The sequence below is a fragment of the Anabrus simplex genome, chromosome 4, assembly GCF_040414725.1.
Source record: "Anabrus simplex isolate iqAnaSimp1 chromosome 4, ASM4041472v1, whole genome shotgun sequence".
NCBI lineage: Eukaryota > Metazoa > Arthropoda > Insecta > Orthoptera > Tettigoniidae > Anabrus > Anabrus simplex.
The window spans coordinates 39,225,186-39,248,200 of NC_090268.1; the positions used below are offsets into that span (position 1 = coordinate 39,225,186).

Here is a 23,015-nt window from a genome sequence, read left to right on the forward strand (position 1 = left end):
AAAACGATGTCAACAATCGGCTTAAACGCTAAATGTACATTAAAGCAAACGCAATGTATGTACAGAATAAATTGTTTGTGTGTTCACAGATTTGTCATAAATAATATTGTTTTCATAAGCTGCGCGCTGACTTGACGACCTGTGGTTCTACCTCTGCCACTTCCCCTCTTTCCCCCACCACCTCACCGGGGCTACAGCACAGCGCCGGGGCTGCTGCCGGGGCCGGCCGGGGCCATGGGAGCACCTCAGTTGGAATCGTTTGATCTACACTGACTGACAGAGCAAATGCAACACCAAGAAGGAGTGGTCAGAACTTTATGCCAATTGCAGGGTAGACTGACGTCACTGAGGTATGCTCATGATGTGAAATGCGCCGCTGTGCTGCGCACGTAGCGAACGATAAATGGGACACGGCGTTGGCGAATGGCCCACTTCGTACCGTGATTTCTCAGCCGACAGTCATTGTAGAACGTGTTGTCGTGTGCCACAGAACACGTGTATAGCTAAGAATGCCAGGCCGCCGTCAACGGAGGCATTTCCAGCAGACAGACGACTTTACGAGGGGTATGGTGATCGGGCTGAGAAGGGCAGGTTGGTCGCTTCGTCAAATCGCAGCCGATACCCATAGGAATGTGTCCACGGTGCAGCGCCTGTGGCGAAGATGGTTGGCGCAGGGACATGTGGCACGTGCGAGGGGACCCCTGGACCAGGCGCAGCCCGAGTGACGTCAGCACGCGAGGATCGGCGCATCCGCCGCCAAGCGGTGGCAGCCCCGCACGCCACGTCAACCGCCATTCTTCAGCATGTGCAAGACACCCTGGCTGTTCCAATATCGACCAGAACAATTTCCCGTCGATTGGTTGAAGGAGGCCTGCACTCCCGGCGTCCGCTCAGAAGACTACCATTGACTCCACAGCATAGACGTGCACGCCTGGCATGGTGCCGGGCTAGAGCGACTTGGATGAGGGAATGGCGGAACGTCGTGTTCTCCGATGAGTCACGCTTCTGTTCTGTCAGTGATAGTCACTGCAGACGAGTGTGGCGTCGGCGTGGAGAAAGGTCAAATCCGGCAGTAACTGTGGAGCGCCCTACCGCTAGACAACGCGGCATCGTGGTTTGGGGCGCTATTGCGTATGATTCCACGTCACCTCTAGTGCGTATTCAAGGCACGTTAAATGCCCACCGCTACGTGCAGCATGTGCTGCGGCCGGTGGCACTCCCGTACCTTCAGGGGCTGCCCAATGCTCTGTTTCAGCAGGATAATGCCCGCCCACACACTGCTCGCATCTCCCAACAGGCTCTACGAGGTGTACAGATGCTTCCGTGGCCAGCGTACTCTCCGGATCTCTCACCAATCGAACACGTGTGGGATCTCATTGGACGCCGTTTGCAAACTCTGCCCCAGCCTCGTACGGACGACCAACTGTGGCAAATGGTTGACAGAGAATGGAGAACCATCCCTCAGGACACCATCCGCACTCTTATTGACTCTGTACCTCGACGTGTTTCTGCGTGCATCGCCGCTCGCGGTGGTCCTACATCCTACTGAGTCGATGCCGTGCGCATTGTGTAACCTGCATATCGGTTTGAAATAAACATCAATTATTCGTCCGTGCCGTCTCTGTTTTTTTCCCAACTTTCATCCCTTTCGAACCACTCCTTCTTGGTGTTGCATTTGCTCTGTCAGTCAGTGTATATGTACAGTAAATTTGGTAAATTTCCTTTGCGTGTTATTTTTTGTAAATAGTTTAATTATTATTTTATTTTAACTGTATATACTAAGCATGCTTCTGACAAGAGTAAAAAATTTATGTAAAAACATTTACATTCGACTGACTATGATAGGTCTAGTGATAATCCAGGGGAGGGTTTATACAGCTCCAACTGCCTATAGTAAGCGCACTAGGGGTGGACAGATAAGATATAGTGTAATACGTTAAGGAACAATAACACACAAACCTTAAATGCCGCATTGCAAAGTTAATGTACAAAATTCGACTTACAGAATATTTTCAACGTTTTTGGAGGAAAAGTTTGTTTCGAGAAAAAGATAAATTCGTCTAATCGAATTTCAACTAATAGAGAAATAAATACTCGTGAAGAACAGAACAGACGGCAGGGAAATCGAAACTATTTCGAGGTACCGGAAATTCCGAGTAATAGAGGTTCGAGATACCGAGGCTCTGTCTGTCCGTTAGGTCATCAGCCCAGAGGGTGGTTGGATCCTCAAATAGCAGCACCAAAAGTTATGCGGTTATAAGAAAACCCCAAAAACCAATGGCAGCACCAAAATGAGGCATACTAGGCAAGATGAGGAGTGAGGTAGTTTGCCATTGCTTTCCTCACTGGGCCAGAAAGTACTATTGCAGCACGACTGACCCTATGAGCAGCACCTTTCATAACACTCAGATGCACTAGCCGTGCTCTTAATGTCATTACTCAGCACTACCCATACCCCAGCAGCTTCCATATTGTCACAGCCATGGATGAGCCTGGGACTTCGGTGGAAGCTACACTTTACTCTGGCCTGTGCCAAGAGATGGATGCAAAAGTACTGTATCCATCAAGAAATGACAGCAGGCAGGGCCGAGGTTCTATATATCCTATTTCCTGGGATTTTTCTTCTTAATCGTGTATTTTGATATACTACAAGACATTAAGTCATTTCATTTTCCACGAAATTAATAGAATAGCCGGATTTGTACCCACAAAATGTATCAAGGTTCCAATGGGTTAAAAGAATCCAACTAAATGTGTGTGTGTGTGTGTTCGAGCAAATATTATTTCATATTGGTTAAAGTACAGTATAATATTTTAATTCCTTTATAAATTTGAGTGAGAGTGATAGCGTGTTTGTTAGCATAATGTAATTCTACTAAATTTTAACATAATATGTCTGCAGATAGGTATTGTAAGTGTGGTTAAGTGTAAGAGAAGGCCATGCGCCCTAACTTCGCTACTTAAAAGAAGAAAATAAATAAAAATAAATAAATATTTAGAAACCTAAATCTATACATTCGAGACTTTACGCGGACCTGCCATTCTTTCTAGGACGAAGGGGCGCTTAAAGGAACTGAACCGTATAACACAATACGTTTGCTCAGCTTACTAAAATCAAGCCCCAAGAACAAAACCACCGAATAAATAAAAGAACGTCATCACCCTCCTCTTGTTCAATATTAAGCATACAGGTTGAGGGAAAAAACGCTTGTAAGACTTAAGTTTTATGAAGGAGCTCTCCACTGTAGTACGTGGGTGTTATTTATTCATCGTCGTCTTCCCAGACTGGGGAAGATTTCTCTTTGCTGCCGAGCCCAATGAGCTTTCATTTAACGTTTTAAGTGAACGGTAGTGATAGAAGTAGTAAGAGGCAGTAGGGGTCAAAGTCAAAAACGCACACATGCGGTCAGTGATGTATGACTATTAGCTGAACGGGAGGGGGGAATAAATTAGTAACCTGTTTCATGTGGTCAGGTAACCGGCGGCACTTTCATGCTCAATTACTCAAGGAGGCAGGTTGAATTGGCGTAGAAAATGAGCGAGTCCTGTGACTCGTATTTGCTATAAGGGATATTCTTCTTAAGCCAGGTCGGGTATAGGTGGCACTGACCACCACCGAGGCTGGATGACGGGCAATTCTCCCGCAACCCGCACAACACTACGAAAGGGGGACAATATCGCGTTATAATAGCTGGGTTTAAATCAAATTAAAACAAAAAAAACCCCACCGTACTGCAGAGTCAAAACAGTCAAATGATTATAAAATCACAATACATTCACGAGGAAAGTTTATTTATTTATTTATGTATTTATTTATTTATTTATTTATTTATTTATTTATTTATTTATTTATTTATTTATTTATTATTCTTTTTGTGTTAGGGCCTACTAGGAACCACGTTACAATTCCAATTCTTCATCCTTTGTTGTTGTTCCTTCCTTTTCTTCCAGTATTCCTTGATTGTTTCACTGTGTTTCTTTTTTCTTTCTTCAGACCACTTTGTGCCGGTTTTCTTTGCCTCCCTCCCTTGGAATGCTTTCATCTTTAAAACTTTCTTCCTGAAAATTTCTCTTTCCATTACCTCTTCTCTGTTGTTTCTTTCCAAGTCTTTTTTGTATCTTGAATCCAAGTGGTTGTTGACTTTTTCTTCTAAAGATATGTGAAGATATTTTGGTTAGTTTACTGTCGTCTATTCTGTAAATATGTCCAAAAGATACCAGTTCTCCTCTTCCGTTTTGTTACAGATAATATGTTTTCTATGTTCTGATGAATTTCGTTATTATTTCTTAATTTCCAAATTCTGTAGTGTTTAGAGGGCCTAATATTTTTCTTATAATTCTTCTTTCTAGTACTTCCAATCTTTCAAGTTTATAATCCAGTACTAAGCATTCACTGACATGTAAGCATTCTGGTTTCTCGACTGTGTTGTAGTGCTTCATTTTAAGATTTTTAGATAAACATTTTTTGTTGTACGTATTTTTGTTATACCATAATTATGCTCTTTCCATTTTGTGTATCCTTGCCTCTATTGCAGATTTTTCCAAACCATTTTCTTAGATTGTTTCCCCGAAATATTTGAATTACTTTACCCTTTCGATTGAACCACCATCTGTCCCTAGCAATTTTGTAGCGTTTTTTTTTTTTTTTTTCATGAATTATTTTTCTCTGTCGAAATTCTTAAGCCTGCCATGTTGGCTGTCTCTTCCAGAAGATTTACTTGTATTACAACATTAGTCAGTCTTTCAGAGAATATGGCAAAATCATGTACAAATGCTAGGCAATTTATTGCAACCCCTTTGTTCTTTTTCCGCAGCGAACGTGGTAATATATTATGGTGCTACAGTTCTTCGTTCCAAATTCTCACAACTTCTTTTTAGATACAGTTGAAAAGGAGTGGAGATAAGCCATCACCTTGTCTGATACCTCTTTTTATTTTAAAATGTCGCGATATCTCGCCCATAAATCTAACTTTTGAGACTGTGTCTGTAAGGGTTTTTCGGATCAGGTTTGCCAATTTGGTTTTAACTCCAAACTCACGTAGGGTTCTTTCTAAGATTTCTCTATCAACAAAGTCAAAATCTTTTTAAAAATCGTTGAATGTAACGACTATATCTTTCGAGTTCATTTGTCTGTGACGAATTACTGGCTTCAAGTTGAATATCTGTTCAGAACAGTACCTGCCCTTTCTAAATCCAAATTGATATTCACCCAGTTGACTGTCAAGTGTAGATTGTACTCTGTTGAGTAATATTGTTGGGAATGCTTTATAAGCAATCGGTAGAAGAGAAATACCTCTATAGTTGTCGATATCTTGCGTGTTACCTTTCTTATGTAATGGGTGCATTTATTTTATACCGACTCAAAGAGCGCGTTTGAACCTGTTCGTTGGCCTGATGTTTTTTTCGCCTTCATATCCTCCCAAAATCTCTTCAAGAATGCACTGTGTTTCATCTTGCATTCTGTGGGCCACTTCCTACCAGTTTTCTTTTTAAATTTCTCCACGAATTTATGCTTGGCTGCTATTGTACTAAAAGCTCCACGATCTTCTACGACGTCATCTGTGATGCTCATTTCTTAGAGGCCCGCTACAGTTTCTTCTAGCCAGTTTATTTTGACCTTCTTTGAGTTGATTACTTTAATATTTCGGTAAGTCTGTCGCTGTCCATTCTATATATATGGCCACAGAATTTCAGACATCTCTTGCGTGCGGCTTCAGTGAACGTGTCAGTGAGTTAAGGTCCGCTGTTCTCCTTTTAATCCACATTCCATTTTCTCTCATGGGACCATAACATTCCCGAAATTTTTCCTTTCTTGCTTTTTAATTTCTATAATTACGGATTAACCTCCAAGGGATATAGTTTCTGAGGCCTATTTATTTATTTATTTATTTATTTATTTATTTATTTATTTATTTATTAGTACATTGTTAATTAAATCCAGGTTTACTTGCGTTTTCTATTAAAGCACACATCGTAGCCTTTATCGTTAAGGTATCGAGTCCATATGATCTAAGCACCCTAGGTTAGCCGGTTCGAGTCCCGTTGGTACAAAATATCCACAATCAGAATATTGGTCTTCAGGGTAGGAGAGCTGATAGTTCACGGTGATGATTATTGTTGTTTAAAGCGGCCTAACATCTAGGTCATCGGCCCCTAATGGAACGAAATCAGACGAAATGCAATGACAATTTAAAAGTACAAAATTCATCCACTGACCAGAATTCAAAACGTGATGATGAATGAATGGATGAATATGAATTTAAAACAATCAGTGGATCCGACCCACAATGCCTCACCTTCCCAGAAACAATATTACTGACCAAGGGACTGTTTCCAAAGCACAGTCCTGAATCGATGATGCTTGTTGTCTAAAGGGGTTCGATATCCAGGTCAACGTCCCCTCATAATGGCACTTATCGCTAGTAAAGTAGAACCATGGTATTTCTCAAGCTGCGGTTCTAATCAAAGGTAGCGTAAACTCACGGTATTCCACAAGTAGTGTACGTCGTACAGGTAACGCAGACCTATGGTGTTTCTCCAATAATGGCTTCACTCGTAGGCAACGCAAACCCATGGTGCACCTCACATAGGTGTACTAATCACAGGAACTCGTACTATCCCGTGGTGTTCCTCACATAATGGTACAAATCACAGGCAACAAAAGCCCGTGATATTCCACATATAGTGGTACTAATTACAGACAACGTAAGCCCGTGATGTTCCACACACACACACATATATATATATATATTTGCTATGGGCTTTACGTCGCACCGACACAGATAGGTCTTATGGCGACGAGGGATAGGAAAGGCCTAGGAGTTGGAAGGAAGCGGCCGTGGCCTTAGTTAAGGTATAGCCCAAGCATTTGCCTGGTGTGAAAATGGGAAACCACGGAAAATCTTCTTCAGGGCTGCCGACAGTAGGCTTCGAACCCACTATCTCCCGGATTCAAGCTCACAGCCGCACGCCCCTAACCGCACGGCCAACTCGCCCGGTGTTCCGCATATAGTGGTACTAATCACATGTACTGGAAACCCACAGTAATCCACTATCTGTTGCTACTAATCACAAACCTATTGATTATTGTGTACCTAACATAATGGTACTACTCGCAAGTAAAGGCGACCCATGACTTTCCCCGCGTGATGGCACTAATCACAAGTAGTTTCATGGTTCTAATTTTATCATCCCTTGGTCGCCCCTTATAGTCACCTCTTAAGACAGGCAGGGGATACCGTGGGAGTATTCTTCGTCTGCGTCCCCAACCCACAGGGGGTACTAGTAGTTCACAATTCCTTTTCTTATACAAATTGATTTACGTCGCACCGAACACATAGGTCTTACGGCGACGATATACAAGATATCAGAAAACTACGTGAACTGAATATGTGAGCGTAATTATAAGAAGAAGAAGAAGAAGAAGAAAACTTAAAATAAAGCACTACAAGACAGTAGTGAAACCAGAATATACCAGCGAATGTCTAGCACTGAACTAACTTACAAGCTTCATAAATTAGAAATATTAGAAAGAAGAATTATACGGAATATATTAGGTCCTCTAAGAATTGCAGAGTTTTCGAAATTAAGAAGTAACAATGAAATTTACCAGAACATAGAAAACATATCAGAAACAATAAGAAAAAGGAGATTGCTATTTCTTGGACACATTTACAGAATGGATGACAATAGACTAACTAAACGAATCTTCAAGTACCTTTGGGAAAAGAAATGAACTACCACCTGGATTCAAGAAGTCAAGAAAGACCTGGAAAGGAACAACATACGAGAAGAATTATTGGAAAGAAAGATTTTTAGGAAGAAAGTCTTACAAATGGAAAGATTCCAAGGGAGGAAGGAAAAGAAAACAAGCACAAAGTGGACTGAAGACAGGAAAAGGAAGCACAGTGAAACAATGAAAGAATACTGGAAGAAAAGAACAACCAAGGAGGAAGAATTGAAATTGTAACGTGGTCCTTAGAAGGCCGAAACGCAAGAAGAAGAAGAAGAAGAAGAAGAAGAATATTGGCTTTACGTCCTGCTAACTACTTTTTCGATTGTCGGAAAGTCATTAATGCAATAAGGACGTTTATCACCGCAGTTTCTCCGTATGACATTAAGTGAAATCTATTTAAATTTGAACGAACACATACGTTTTTAACTTAACATAAAAAATTAATTGGAACGCGTACGTGGCAAGCATACGTCACAGTGAAGCGAACAAGCGAACACACTTTGCAGGAAGGCGATGGAACACTGACGTTCGATTGTGATTACGAAGCTCTCTTCCAATACTCAGCGAAGTGCTGATTGAGCCGCGTTATTTAAAATAAAACTATAATAGCGACAACAAAAACTGACCTTTTCAAGATATTTCACTTTGATTTATACTGCGCTCGATATAAACAGTCAGTTGTGAAAATGAAAACAAAAACCTACAACCTGCTTTCCAGTCAGTGACCGGGTCAGGGATGGAATAAATGAAGCTCCCATCTTGCGGTGAGAATAGGAATTGTGCCAGCTGCCGAAGCCTGTCGCACTTCTCTGGGGCAATGATTAATGACTGACAGATGAAATGAAATGATATTTGAGAGTGTTGCTGGCATGAAACATGATAGGAAAAACTGGAGTACCCGGAGAAAAACCTGTCCCGCCTCCGCTTTGTCCAGCACAAATCTCACATGGAGTGGCCGGGATTTGAACCACGGACCCAGCGGTGAGAGGCCGATGCGCTGCCGCCTGAGCCATAGAGATTCCCTATAAACAGTCAGTTGTATTTTCTTGTATTTATTCTTTCAAAGAAACCTTACCCGTTATAAATTTTGTGTTACAATCTACAAAGGTGCAGGGTTTAAGCATACAAGCTACAATATACAATTCCTTGGATTTGAATTTTCATTAAAAAATAAAATTCCTGTTATTCGTTAAAGCAAAATGATATGATTACATAATGGAACAATGATTCTGCACAGGGTTGTAGTGTAGTGCTGTATAAACTTTCCTGTTCACTGAATTTCTGAAAATAGTATTTAACAGGCGTCCAATAATGATAACTAGCTTCTAAACGGCGAGAGGGTGTCTCATAGAGGACATAGATATTTACTATCTGAGATTAAAATACAACAATGTAAATGTATCTACCAGATAGATATACGGCATGTCTTCAAATAAATAACCTCACTGATTTTATTCCCGGTAAGCATGATTGGGTTGCTGGTCAGCTTATCAGATAATTTAAACCCAAATAACCACAAGCCACAGCTTGTCTACCGTAACTCCGTATTATATTAGAACTGTTTCTATAGAACCTCTTAAAATGTAAGAGTGAACATTTTGATTCATTACGTACATTATAAAATATTTGAGGTTGCATCTGGTCAAAATACATAAACTGCAATGAAAATAAACAGTCCGCCTCTGTGGTGTAGTGGTTAGTGAGATTAGCTGCCACCCCCGGAGGCCCGGGTTCAATTCGCGGGTCTGCCACAAAATTTGAAAAGTGGTACGAGGGCTGGAACGGGGTCCACTCAGCCTCCGGAGGTCAACTGAGTGGAGGTGAGTTGATTCCCACCTCAGCCGTCCTCGAAGTGGTTTTCCGTGGTTTCCCATTTCTCTTCCAGGTAACAGCCGGGATGGTACCTAACTTAATGCAACGGCCGCTTCCTTCCCTCTTCCTTGTCTATCCCTTCCAATCATCCCATCCCCCACCAAGGCCCCTGTTCAGCATAGCAGGTGAGGCCACCTGGGCGTGTTACTGGTCATCCTCCCCAGTTGTACCCCCCGAGCCAGAGTCTGAAGCTCCGGGACACTGCCCTTGAGTGGGTAGAGGTGGGATCCCTCGCTCAGTCCAAGGGAAAAGTCAACCCTGGAGGGTAGGGAGATTAAGAAAGAAGGAAAGAAAGAAAGAAAGAAAGAAAGAAAGAAAGAAAGAAAGAAAGGACAGAAAATAAACAACTGTACTACCGGACTGAGCCAGGATCGAACCTGCCAAGTTGGGGTCAGAAGGAGAGTGCCTCAACCGTCTAAGCCACTCAGCCCGGCATGACAAGACAACATATATTTTTAGATTAAAACCAAACCCCATGGCGCAACAGTCCCGAAGTGTCTTGGCCTACAAAGCGACCGCTGCTCAGCCCGAAGGCATGCAGATTACGAGATGTCGTGTGGTCAGCAAGACGAATCCTCTCGGCCGTTATTCTTGGCTTCCTCTACCGGGGCCGCCATCTCACCGTCAGATAGCTCAATTGTAATCACGTAGGCCGAGTGACCCTCGAACCAGCCCTCAGAATCAGGTAAAAATCCCTGACCTGGCCGGGAATCGAACCCTTACATCGCGGGGCCGGCATTTTAGATTAACAAATTAAAAAATGGATTCCCGTGTTTCTTCAAAAAGTACTTGCAGAATTTAAAATGAAGTATTTTTTCCACCTAGAATGAAATCAGCGAACCCGCAATGGATATCGTGGAGAAAGAAACTGAATTTAGTATAACTGGAACATATTTGGTTTAACCACACTAGGGTTACAGAAATTGGAATTCGGAAAGCTTACCTCAGTTAGCTTTTCAGTCTTCTTTTGCTACCGCTTTTTTCCACACCTGTGGGGTCGCGGGTGCGAAGTGCGTAGCATATGTGTATTTGGCCCTGTTTTACGGTCGGATGCCCTTCCTGACGCCAACCCTATATGGAGGGATGTAATCACTATTGGGTGTTTCTGTGGTGGTTGGTAGTGTGGTAAATTGTCTGAGTATGATGAGGAGAGTGTTGGGACGGACATATATATACCCATTCCTCGAGCCAGAAGAATTAATCAGAAGCGATTAAAATCCCCGACCCGGCCGGGAATCGAACCCGCGACCCTCTGAACCGAAGGCCAGTACGCTGACCATTCAGCAACTCAGATTTGCAGTATGTCACAATAATTATCTGCAGGTTCTTGGATGTAAAGGATCGTCTGTTTATAGACAACAGGTTGTGAAACATCGAGAAACTCTTCTCCACATCAACGGAGAAGCAAGTGAGATCTCCCTCTCCAAAAACACTCGGATCAAAATTTTCTCCTTTTAATGTTTCACTTATCTTGCACATAATTTGATTCCCCTGTTCTTTTTTCAAACACTAGTTTCATTATTTAATTCCAGTTCCTCTCCCTTCAGATATGTTTCAAATACATGTATTTACTGAAGAAAAGATGTTTACCAGGTGATGAACTAAGGATGATTCGAATTGAGGATGGACAGTAAAATGAAGGTGAAGTTGCAGCCCTTAAGACATAAAAGAAGGCTAAGAAAAGGACCAATAGAACAAAAAACGCCAAAAAATGCAAAAACAAAAATAAAAACAAAAAAAGGACAAATAAAACCCAGTACTGTATAGCCTGCAATGATCCAGGATGAACATATATTATGTCGGGTCTTGCCTTTGGACACTCGAGAAAAAAAGGATTTTTCCTAAATTTCCAAGCTCTACTAATAACATTACCGTCTGATTATCGGTAAAACAGCCAGGGATAAAATACGGTTCAACAAATGAAAGCAAATACTCAGTGCTCTTTAATTAACACAGAATCACAAACAAACCGTATTTATCCCCGAATCCAAACCAAATTAACTGAAATATTACTAGTATAAGCTACGTTATTTTTTGTCCATCACAAACAACAAGAACTTTTGAATGGAAATTGAAATATCATACAACTGTGTAAACATATCTTCACTAATGAGGTTCACCTTTGACATTAGCCGCAACTGCACTTTAATCATGAAATGGAATGTAATACCAAAGAAAAAAACCATGGCACTACAGCCCTTGGCCTACTAAGCGACCGCTGCTCAGCCCGAAATGTCGTGTGGTCAGCACGACAAATCCTCTCGGCTGTTATTCTTGGCTTCCTAGACCGGGGCCGCTATCTCACCGTCAGATAGCTACTCAATTCTAATCACGTAGGCTGAATTGACCTCGAACCAGCCCTTAGGTCCCGGTAAAAGTCCCTGACCTGGCCGGGAATCGAACCTGGGGCCTCCGGGTAAGAGGCAGGCACGCTACCCGTACACCACGGGGCCGGTCGGACTGTAATATAGCAGAAGGAAATACATTAATTCTGTTTTCTCCGGTGTCATGATCGAATCCTCACAGCAAAAGTATACAATACTTATGAAACATTCCACCCAACAATCACAGTCCATGATAGAAAGGGTCAGGACAATTAATGATAGGAACGAACCGTCTAACTGCCTATTTGAATTCAGAGTTACCTCGTATAATAGTAACGTAACGTAACGTCGTTTTTAACCATAATTTTTCAGACGGGAACCTGAACGGTCTTTCTTTTCTTCCTCCGTTTCTGGTGTTACGTCGCACTCACTCCGGTAGGTATTACTGCGGCAATGGTATAGGACAAGGAAGGAAGCGACCGTGACCTTAATTTAAGAACATTAATTGTCTTGGTATTCTCTTTTAGTAATCAAAATGGCTTATCCTTCAATGAGAATGTGTTAAATATCGTTAACAAGGCATTTAAAACGTTAGGCTTCCACAAAAGAAATTGCAAGAGTTTTAAATCTGTTGTCTCATTGAAAACCCCGTATTTCTCGCGTATGCGGTCTAGTCAGAGTACTGTGGATCCCTTCACGGCAATACTTAGTTAATGCCTTAGAACGAGGACAGATCAGATTCTCAAAATGGATCAGTAAAAGGTATCAAGCTGTCATCGATAGATTATGTAAGATCTGTTTTGTACAAAGATGCGTATTGAGTCTCCTTAGAACCAGGCGCAGGTATGTTAATGCATGTTTCATACACAAATGCAACGACAACTTCCTTTATTGTCTTAATTTACTCCAGTTGCTACCAATTCACGTTCCTCCCCGTAACAGCCACAGGTTGTCATTTTTCACTTACACATATGCAGAACTGAATCACACAGGAAATCTTGGTTTATGCAGGCCCTAAGATCCCTGAATGAAATTAGCGGGATGTATTCCACTCGTCAGCTAAGGAAGTTTGTAGACATCTCATGGACGCCTCATAGAGAGTTCCTTGTATGCTGCTCTGCGTATTTGGTAAATAAAAGTTATATTCCCTTCTTTTATCTAGGCTATCAGCTATTTCAAATGCATAAACATTTTTCTGTTTTTAAGTTCTTTTCTTTCGTATGTGTTTTATAAATATGTATATATTGCATTATTATTATTATTATTATTATTATTATTATCATTATCATTATTATTTTGCTAGTTGCTTTACGTCGCACCGACACAGACAGGTCTTATGGCAACGATGGGACAGGGAAGGGCTAGGAGTGGGGAAAGAAGCGACCGTTGCCTGGTGTGAAAATGGGAAACCACGGAAAACCATCTTCAGGGCTGCCGACAGTTGAATTTGAGCCTACTGTCTCCCGAATACTGGATACTGGCCGCACTTAAGCGACTGCAGCTATCGAGCTCGGTAAGTAGTAGTAGTAGTAGTAGTAGTAGTAGTAAGTGCTGTTAAACTACATATTGGGGCCGATGACCTTCGATGTTAGGCCTCTTAAAACACCAAGCATCATCATCATCATCATCATCATCATCATCAACAATCTACATATTAAAAGAGTTCACTGAAAGAGCTTTGGCAAATGCGTCCGTCCGTTCTACTGGTCCGATTTGATTTGATACAATTTTCAGACTTTAAATTCTTATAATTGTGTGTTTTTGCATGGAGATTGGTTCCCAATCTCCTCGGCTTAATGGTCAGCGTACAGGCCTTCTGTTCAGAGGGTCCTGGGTTCGATTCCTGGACGAGTCAGATTTTGATCGCATCTAGTTAATTCTTCTGACTCGGGGACGATGCGTTTGTGTTTTTCTCAACATATTTCTGTTCATATACTCACAACACGCTAAACAAGCAACCACCACACATACACGCGCGCACGCGCGTGAATACATTTCTCCCCATAGTGTTGGCGTCAAGAAGGTCATCCGGCCGTAAAACGGGATCAAGTCCGCATGTTCAACATTTTACATATCCTTGACCCTACCAGAAGTACAGAACTTGGAATACAGAGGTCAACAGCCACGTTTACTTAACGGCCACTCCTTGTACTGGATGGGTTGAATCATTTGCCTGGAGTAAAAATGAAAAGCCAGGGAAAACCATCTTCAGAGCTGCCGATGGTATTATTATTATTATTATTATTATTATTATTATTATTATATGCCGTCTGGTACTGTGTACTGACATTTTGATTTAACCCCATTTAACGCCATATGGCAAATTTGACGTTCCATTTCACTCGACCTGCTGGCAGAGAACTCTGAACTCTATTTGGCGACTTACAGCTTACGTTAGATTTAATTTTATCGATTAGACACCAAATCATTTACCTGATTCATTGTTCATGCTGACCCCGTGCAATATGGAGTGCCAAATGGACTTATTCCATTCTTGCAAATATTTAATAATAATAATAATAATAATAATAATAATAATAATAATAATAATAATAATAATGGAAGGATTTCAAGTCGAAATAACTGCAAAGACGGGAAGAGTCTGGACGGATGAACAGAAGAAACAGCATAGCGCCCATATGAAGAAATAGTGGAGGAAGAGGAAACTTCAAACAAAGAAAAAATGAAATTTTAGCGTGATCAATTCGCAAATAAAAATAATAATAACTGGAGAAGAAAAGATAAATAAAGCCGCCTCATCCCTGAATAAGAGAGAAATAGGTCTGACAAAAAAAAAAAAAAAAAGGAAAACGGAAATCGGTTCAAAGTTCTCTGGAAGGAAGATTTGCTACGAGGGTTTCAATACTGTGGATGAAACGGTTCAAATACAGCAATGCAAGTTTACCAATTCTAGCACTTATTACAAGTGGAATGTGAAAAATTCTAGTCCCCTACATAACGAAATGCAGTTTGCCGAAGTGGACCACACTTGATTCCCTTAATTACACTTGAACTACTGTGCTGTAATATAAAACGTATCGATCACTCGTAGAATTTAATTGCCGAATGTATTGATGAAATAGTTACTCACACTTCTGCCTCATTGCAGAATTGCGCAGTGATTTATTAATGGTTTTAGCCCAAAGCCAGAAAGTTCAGGGTTAACAGTGAGCAACTGAAGCATAGTAAACTGATGTTGAACATTAATCCCATAAAACAGTGCATACAGATAATACTGAATAATACAGGTCATTTTATTTCAGACGGGTCACTGTCTACGAACTGAAGAAGTGGCAGAGTTGGAATTTCATCCTCGAAATGACTTTCAATAGTTTACTGTTATCTCTGGTAAATGAAGCGGTGGCGCTTTCCACTCCTCAGCTTAATCACAGGTAGATCGAAAGAGTAACTTCTAAGCCTTCAACAGCTGTATTCGAAGTTTCGAGTTCGAATCCTGGCACAGTCTATTGCCATTTAGCGACAGATTCGTGACTGCACACTCACTACCCACTTTAAAATAACATTTCTGGGATTCCGGTACTTAATATGGCTGATATTTATGTGGCTTGGTTCTAAAAGGGCCAATGTTATTTTTGATCGAAATTGAAATAGTAGGCCTAACAGATACAAACGTGTTTTATCCTGGCCTACAATATATTAAAAGTGCCAATATCTGAAACGAACAGTTAACGTTTAATTAAATAAGCCCTCCCAATAATCTTAGATTACAGACAATGATTAGAGACCATCAGACCATCCGGCCCCGCGGTGTAGGCGGCAACGCGTCCGCCTGTCCCTCGGCGGCCCCGGGTTTGATTCCCGGCCGGGCCAGGGGATTTTAATTGTAAATGAGTAATACCCCTGGCCTGGGGAGTGGGTGTTTTCCTTAATGTCCCTTTTCTCACATTCAACACGTTACACTTCCGCCATTTACATAATACACGCAGGTTCCTCACATATGGTGTAAGCAGAGGCCAAAGATCTTCCTAGGTCGACGCCCCGAACAAATAGCATTTTTTTAAATGATTAGAGACCTGGGAATTGTTAAAGAATACTATAGAAAAATGTAGTATTTAATCAGTTAATTTTCACAGAGAAATGTAAACTTATTGAAAAAGTAGTTGGAGAATTATAAGCAAAACTTCAAATGCTCATAGCTTGGAAACGTTTTTTTTTTTTTTTTTTTGACATTGGCCCCTTTTAAAACCAAGCTACAGATTTTTTGAAGGTTTTGTTCTAAACGACAGTATTCAGGACGAAGCCTTCTGTTCTCTCGCCAGAGTTCTTTTCACGTCGCTCCGACACAGATAGATGTTATAGCAACGATGGGATAGGAATGGTCTAGGAGTGGGAAGGAAGCGGCCGTGGCCTTAATGTACAGCCCCAACATTTGCCTGGTGTGAAAATGGGAAACCACGGAAAACCATCTTCCGAGCTGCCGTCAGTGGGGTTCGAACCCAGTATCTCCCGGATCCAAGCTCACAGCTGCGCACCCCTAATCGCACGGCCAACTCGCTCGGTCCCAGGAGATCTTAAGGAGCTGGAAGTTAACTGTAGGAGAATGTTGGTTTTAAACACCCTTAAATACCATTGACCTCAAACAGGTTAGAACATGCTAGCTTGGAAGCAGAACGACAACGACTAACAGACTACTCGGCTGCGGTCGGCATTGCTACTTTTAAATTAATGTATGTTGGGTCATCAGCCTAGAGGCTGGCTGGATCCTCAAATAGCACTATTAAAAGCTATGCAGTTATAGGAAAACCGCAAAGACGAATGGAAGCACCAAAATTAGGCGTATTAGGCAAGATGCGGAGTGAGGTGGTACGCCATTACTTTCCTTATTTTAAATCATATGATAATTTCTTGCTTAATTGGGTTATGTGGTCCACTTCTGTGTTGTAGTGGGTAGTGTGACTAGCTGCCACCCCCGGAGGCCCGGATTCGATTCCCGGTTCTTCCACAAAATTTAAAAAGTGGTATGAGGGCTGGAACGGGGTCCACTCAGCATTGGGATGTCAGCTGAGTAGAGGTGGTTTCCCATTTCTCCTCCAGGCAAACACCGGCAGGGTACCTAACTTGGGGCCACGGCCGCTTCTTTGTCTATCCCTTCCAATCTTCCCATCCCCCCGCAAGGCCCCTCTTCACCATAGCAGATGAAGCCGCCTGGATGAGGTACTGGTCATCCTCCCCAGTTGTATCCCGAACCACAGTCTGAAGCTCCAGGACACTGCCCTTGAGGCGGTAGAGGTGGGATTCCTCGCCGAGTCCGAGAGAAAAACCAACCGTGGAGGGTAAACAGATAAAGAAGAAGAATTGGGTTATGTGAATGAATCGTATCCACGAAATTTCATTGTATTTTTTTGTCCTAAATGGAGGATAATAATTGCTTTCACGCAAATCAACAGTAAAATTAGCGGTTAATTGATAAATACCATTATTACTAGAGAAATATAGATACGTAACTACAGCGACTATTTCGCTGTAGACACGACTCACTACTGTGGCATTCCGCTTCATCGTGCTGTCTTGTTTCCTTCCTGAAGTCCAGGGCTAGCACCGACGAATGGAAGTGCTATGTCTGATTATTCAATATCCTTGTCCAGCGCGAGCAGTTCAAAGGAGAAAATGGAGGTGAAAAGCATATCGTAAATAGCACAAACATTATTTTTGTTGAAGGAGAAATAGCTTAATCGTTGGACCAATAATTATATTAATTAATGAGTTATGGGAACAAGTCAACAAATCGCCCCTCTAAGTAACATCAAGAAAAGCAAAGAAGTTCAAAGTACTGTAGTTAAGTGAGCAAAGACTTCACACAGAGAAGTGTTTTATGAACAAAAGGCATACTGAAGCGCTGTGACGTAGTAGATTTCGTAGTCTTAATGTAGCAAAGTAGGTACTGTATGTATTTCTCTAGTAATAATGGTATTTATCAATTTACCGCTAATTAACTCAATTTGCGTAAAAGCAATTATTATCTTCCATTTAGCACAAAAATTACAATGAAATTTTATGGATACGATTCGTTCATGTACCCCTTACTTGTTACTATACATTGTATATGGATGCGGTATCGCTTTTTTAAAAGTCACCGTACATTTCTTTTTCTTTTTTGCTAGTGGCTTTACGTCGCACCGAAAGAGATAGGTCTTATGTCGACGATGGGATAGGAAAGGACTAGGAGTTGGAAGGAAGCAGCCGTGGCCTTAAGGTACACCCCCAGCATTTGCCTGGTGTGAAAATGGGAAACCACGGAAAACCATCTTCAGGACTGCCGACAGTGGGATTTGAACCCACTATCTCCCGGATGCAAGCTCACAGCCGCGCGCCCCTAACCGCACCGTACATTTCCAACAGATAGAGAATTCCACATACTTGCTGTACCCAGCTTATTGGTGAATGTGTATAGGCCTTCTTGGCACAGAACGTCCGACACACGGCATTCTGATATTTCTAGGAGAGATCTGTCAGCTTAGAATAGTAGCATTAATTAGGAATTAGGAGTGGCGTGGGGTTGGGGGGGGGGGAGTTATATACATCAAAACTGAAAGGGAAAAAACTACAAAATGTTTTTTATACTCTGAGCGAATTTCGACAGGGAGGTAAAGGTTGTTAGTTTAGTAACTTAAGTGCGGGAATAGTAGTTTGATATTTTGATTCACTACTATACAATAAAACTTTCCCCAAAGGAACAATATTACACATGTATTACAATTAAACACAAGTAAGGTGTGATTATACGATTAAAAATCATTCTGTATTTGACCACACACTAAGAAACTGACAGACACTAAAGGGACGGCCAGACTGACGAATGCGCGCGGCAAGCGGGTGAATCATACCTCAGTGTCTATGACCTTGGCAAAGAATACCACTGCTACCCTTCCTCACAGCACATGCAAAACTGCACTCCTTGCTGTGGCGCTATACAAGTCAGTTAACCGCGACGAACGACATTTTTTGCGTAATTCCGCCAATAATGTTGTTGATACTTAAAGAAAATAAAGGAAAGAATTAGCGATAAGACAACAGGGCTTGTACAATTTAATAATTCCTGCAACTCCTAGTTTCAGATGGCTAAAATGGGATAAAGATATGTTTTCTCTCGCCCCACCCCTTATCACTGCTACTGGCTAAGAATACTATCCATATTCTGACAACAGGAAAATGGTATACAACTGCCATCTAACGCAGGTAGAATACTAGAATGTCAAATAACTAGGAGGGAAGTGGCTGTGACTTTAAGGAACAGCCTCAGCATTTGTCTGGTGGGAAAATAGGAAATTATGGAAAACTACCTTCGGGGCTGCCGGTGGTAACATCAAAACCACAATCTGCCGTATATAAACTTACAGCTACACGATCCGCACGGTGTAGGCAGACCAATTCAACTGCGTGAAGGCCGAGGACAAAGTGCGGAAATACAGTAATTTCCAAGAACAATTAGTTGAATTTTGATGCGGTTATGCTACGAACACTACATCCTCTCGATTTGCTAGACGGGCGCAACACTATTTTGATGTCTCCCCATTTTAATATGTTAGAAATTCTTTGGTTAGTGGCCGTTCTAGAAGAACAGCATCGTGCTTCCTGCAGATACTCTGAAATATTTAATTTCCGAGAATCTTCGTAACTCATTCCTGCTTACGAACTACCGGCGAAATGGAAGCTAGCTATCATGTAAGACATAACTACCTCGCCGAGGTGTCCCGGCCCTAACCTTGAGTCTAATAACTTTACCATTAGACCCAGTAGCGTAGCCAGGATCGACCGATAAGGGTGGTTAGTTACAATATGCCAGAACATAATGCTATTTTTATTTTTTTATTTTTTTTTTTTTTGCTATTGGCTTTACGTCGCACCGACACAGATAGGTCTTACGGCGACGATGGGACAGGAAAGAGCTAGGACTGGGAAGGAAACGGCCGTGGCCTTAATCAAGGTACAGCCCCAGCATTTGCCTGGTGTGAAAATGGGGAACCACGAGAACACAATGAAGGTGCTTGTGCGCGCATTATAAGGATACTATGCAATTAAATTATATTGATATTCAGATTGCAATACCGGTGCACTACAATATTTTACGTTAAAATACCGAACAAGAACAACATCATCAAGGAGAATAGTTTTATGGCGAATTGTATGTTCGGTTTACGATGTAATATCCAACTTTCGGGGCTTCTTAGAAAATGGATTCAAGAGATTTGTTGGTTTTACAATCATGTTTCTGTGAATGTTTCAAAAGAGCCAACCCATTCAGTCGATTTTCCCTTCTTTGTCAATCTACATTCTTTTGTAAAAATTCCATTGGGGGCGGGGGAGGTATAATCCCCAGTAACCCCCCTTGGCTACACCCCTGATTAAACCTTCGAGTATGCACCAGTTTTACCACAAAATGTATGGAGTAATCTGAGAAAGATCTTACAAGCAACCGTTATCAATCAAAATAATGGACAAAAAAATGAAAATCCACAGACTGTTTCCAATCCTTTGATCGGGTCAGGAACGGAATCTATGAAGCCTCCATCTAGCGGCGAGGATAGAGATTATGCAGCCTCCGAAGCCTGTCGCACTCCTCTGGGGCAATAATTAATGACTGACAGATGAAATGAAATGATATTGGAGTGTGTTGCTGGAATGAAATATGACAGGGAAAACCGGAGTACCCGGTAAAAACCTGTCCCAAAATATTATTATTATTATTATTATTATTATTATTATTATTATTATTATTATTATTATTATTATTATTTAATGTCACTGTATAGATCTTACGAGATGCCAATAACCATTACTTCACAAAATGAGCGAATTAAGAACTCCACCACCCACGAACACATTTCAGGCCTAGAAAATGTAGCAGTTCTCAAGATGAATCACGTGGGTACCATGCATCACTAATGTTCTTGCTTCTGCAGTAATATTAATATTGTACTAAGATAGCATCTCTCTCCATACAGCGGTAAACGAACACTCGTGCAAAATGTCCCATGAATGGCCGCGTTCGAATTCCGATACAGCTGTGTTGTCATCAATGTTGCCTACAGTACAAAACGCAATATCACGTTCCGTCGTGTTGGGTGTCGCCGAGTCTGAAACACTGATTGCCGCGATAAGATGGGGAAGTATGAAAAGTGAAGGAAAGCGGGTCAGGAGCAAACAGTCTTCTCTATGTTTACCATAATGACACTTTTACTCTCGGTAGAAAGTAAGACAATTACCCAATCAACAGAAACTACTGCTACACTTTCTGGGAGATTTGAGTACTGTGCTTTTAAAAATACGCCTATATCCTAACATTTTGTGATACTTGCACCCGTTTAATGACAACAGGAAGTGTTGTTCACCCTTAAAAAAAATGGACAGGGAGAGCTCTAACAGTTTAAAATACTCAAATGCAGCATGTTTTAGCACTGCTGACAGTTGATTCGAGGAATTTTATGAGAATATTTGAGTGTAACTTTATATAGAAGCATATCAAGAATTGAATTTTGTACGAATGACGAATGTACTTCATTTCCCTTTACTGCTATCCCATTTCCGTGTTCCAAACATAGGGACCCCCCCCCCCCAAAAAAAAAGCAATTTGACGAATGTGTGTACCTAATATGAAAGCAAAATTTTCACTTTCTATGGTACAGACTGAACGCAAGCATGAAGTAACTTTCACACCTTTTAATGTTTTACTTTTGACTCATTTATATTACTTTTTAAAACTTATTTTGTATATGCATTTATAGCATCCATAACAGAAGTAGCAAGAGCTGTTACACCAAATGCAAATGTGCGTTCGGGTTATTATTTTGCTTTTTATATCTCTGCTTTAATCCATGCGAGTTAAACTGTAATATACGGCATCTAATAATCCACTCGTCACATATGTAATCACTCATCTTTGTATTATTATTATTATTTTCCAATCAATCAACATCGATCTGCATTTAAGGCAGTCGCCCAGGTGGCAGATTCCCTATCTGTTGTTTTCCTAGCCTTTTATTAAATGATTGCAAAGAATTTGGAAATTGATTAAATATCTCCCTTGGTAAATTATTTCAATTCCTAACGCCCCTTCCTATAAATTAATATTTGCTCTCTTGAATTCCAACTTTATCTTCATTTTATTGTGATCGTTCCTACTTCTTTAAAAACACCACTCAAACTTATTCGTCTACTAATGTCATTCCACGCCATCTCTCCACTGACAGCTCGGAATATACCACTTAGTTGAGCAGCCCGATTTTGTTTTTGTCGATAATCATCCAGAACAAATCAAGCTGCTTTTCTTTGGAATTTTTTCTGTTCTCGAATCAAGTAATCCTGATGAGGGTCCAATACACTGGAACCATACTCTAGTTGGATTATTAATAATGTTTCACGGAAAAAGTGAAGTATTATTCCTCCGTTGTGAAAAAAAAATTCACTATGAAGAAATTATACTGTTAAGGTTCTGTCAGATATTAAATTCACCATTTCATGATTAAATTGGACTCCGAATTTAACCCCCAAATTTCACGTTAAGACATAATCCTTGAAAATATCTCTCGTTTCTACTTTCGCACACATGATACGGTTCATAATTCATTTCCTTTTGAGAACCATGCATTTGTAAGAGATAGCGAGAATGGTACTCACAGCAAGTTCAAATCTCGTATATCCCGCCTAACGAAAGCACAGAGGAGAGAGAAGACGCGTGCACATGGTCCAGAAACTAGCACCGTACTGCATGCGGACAGCGGCCAGCCCTCCCTTCCCCCACTCCCCCACATCGGAGTGGGGAGACCGGCAGCGCTCACTGTACGAATACTCGGCGGGGCACGTTATCGATCGGAGAGAAGCGACCGAGTGGCCCCGAGACTCGAGTCGCACTAGCTAGGTGCTACTGGGTTAAGGACGAACGCACCAACAAACAACACGCCAATTTCCCGAGTGCTTGATGGTGCTCAAACAAGCTGTCAAAGAATTGGAAGATGAGACCAGCTTCACGTCTGCTGAGAATAGCTTTTCTCTCTTTCTCCTGAGCGGTTTTAGGTTTACAAAATAAAGTACACTGAGAGCGTAAATGGGCGGGCGGTCGTTCAAAG

The 23,015-nt window shown here is 41.4% G+C and overlaps 1 long non-coding RNA gene across 1 annotated transcript in view; it reads right to left on the bottom strand.

The window, feature by feature from the left end:
• LOC136872376 (uncharacterized) overlaps nt 1-22,675 on the bottom strand; it is a 711,320-nt gene extending 688,645 nt beyond the window's left edge. The window contains exon 1 of the long non-coding RNA XR_010859883.2: nt 22,567-22,675. This is a non-coding gene — a long non-coding RNA (uncharacterized lncRNA). The remainder of the gene's footprint in view (nt 1-22,566) is intronic.
• Between the last annotated feature and the right edge of the window lie 340 nt (nt 22,676-23,015).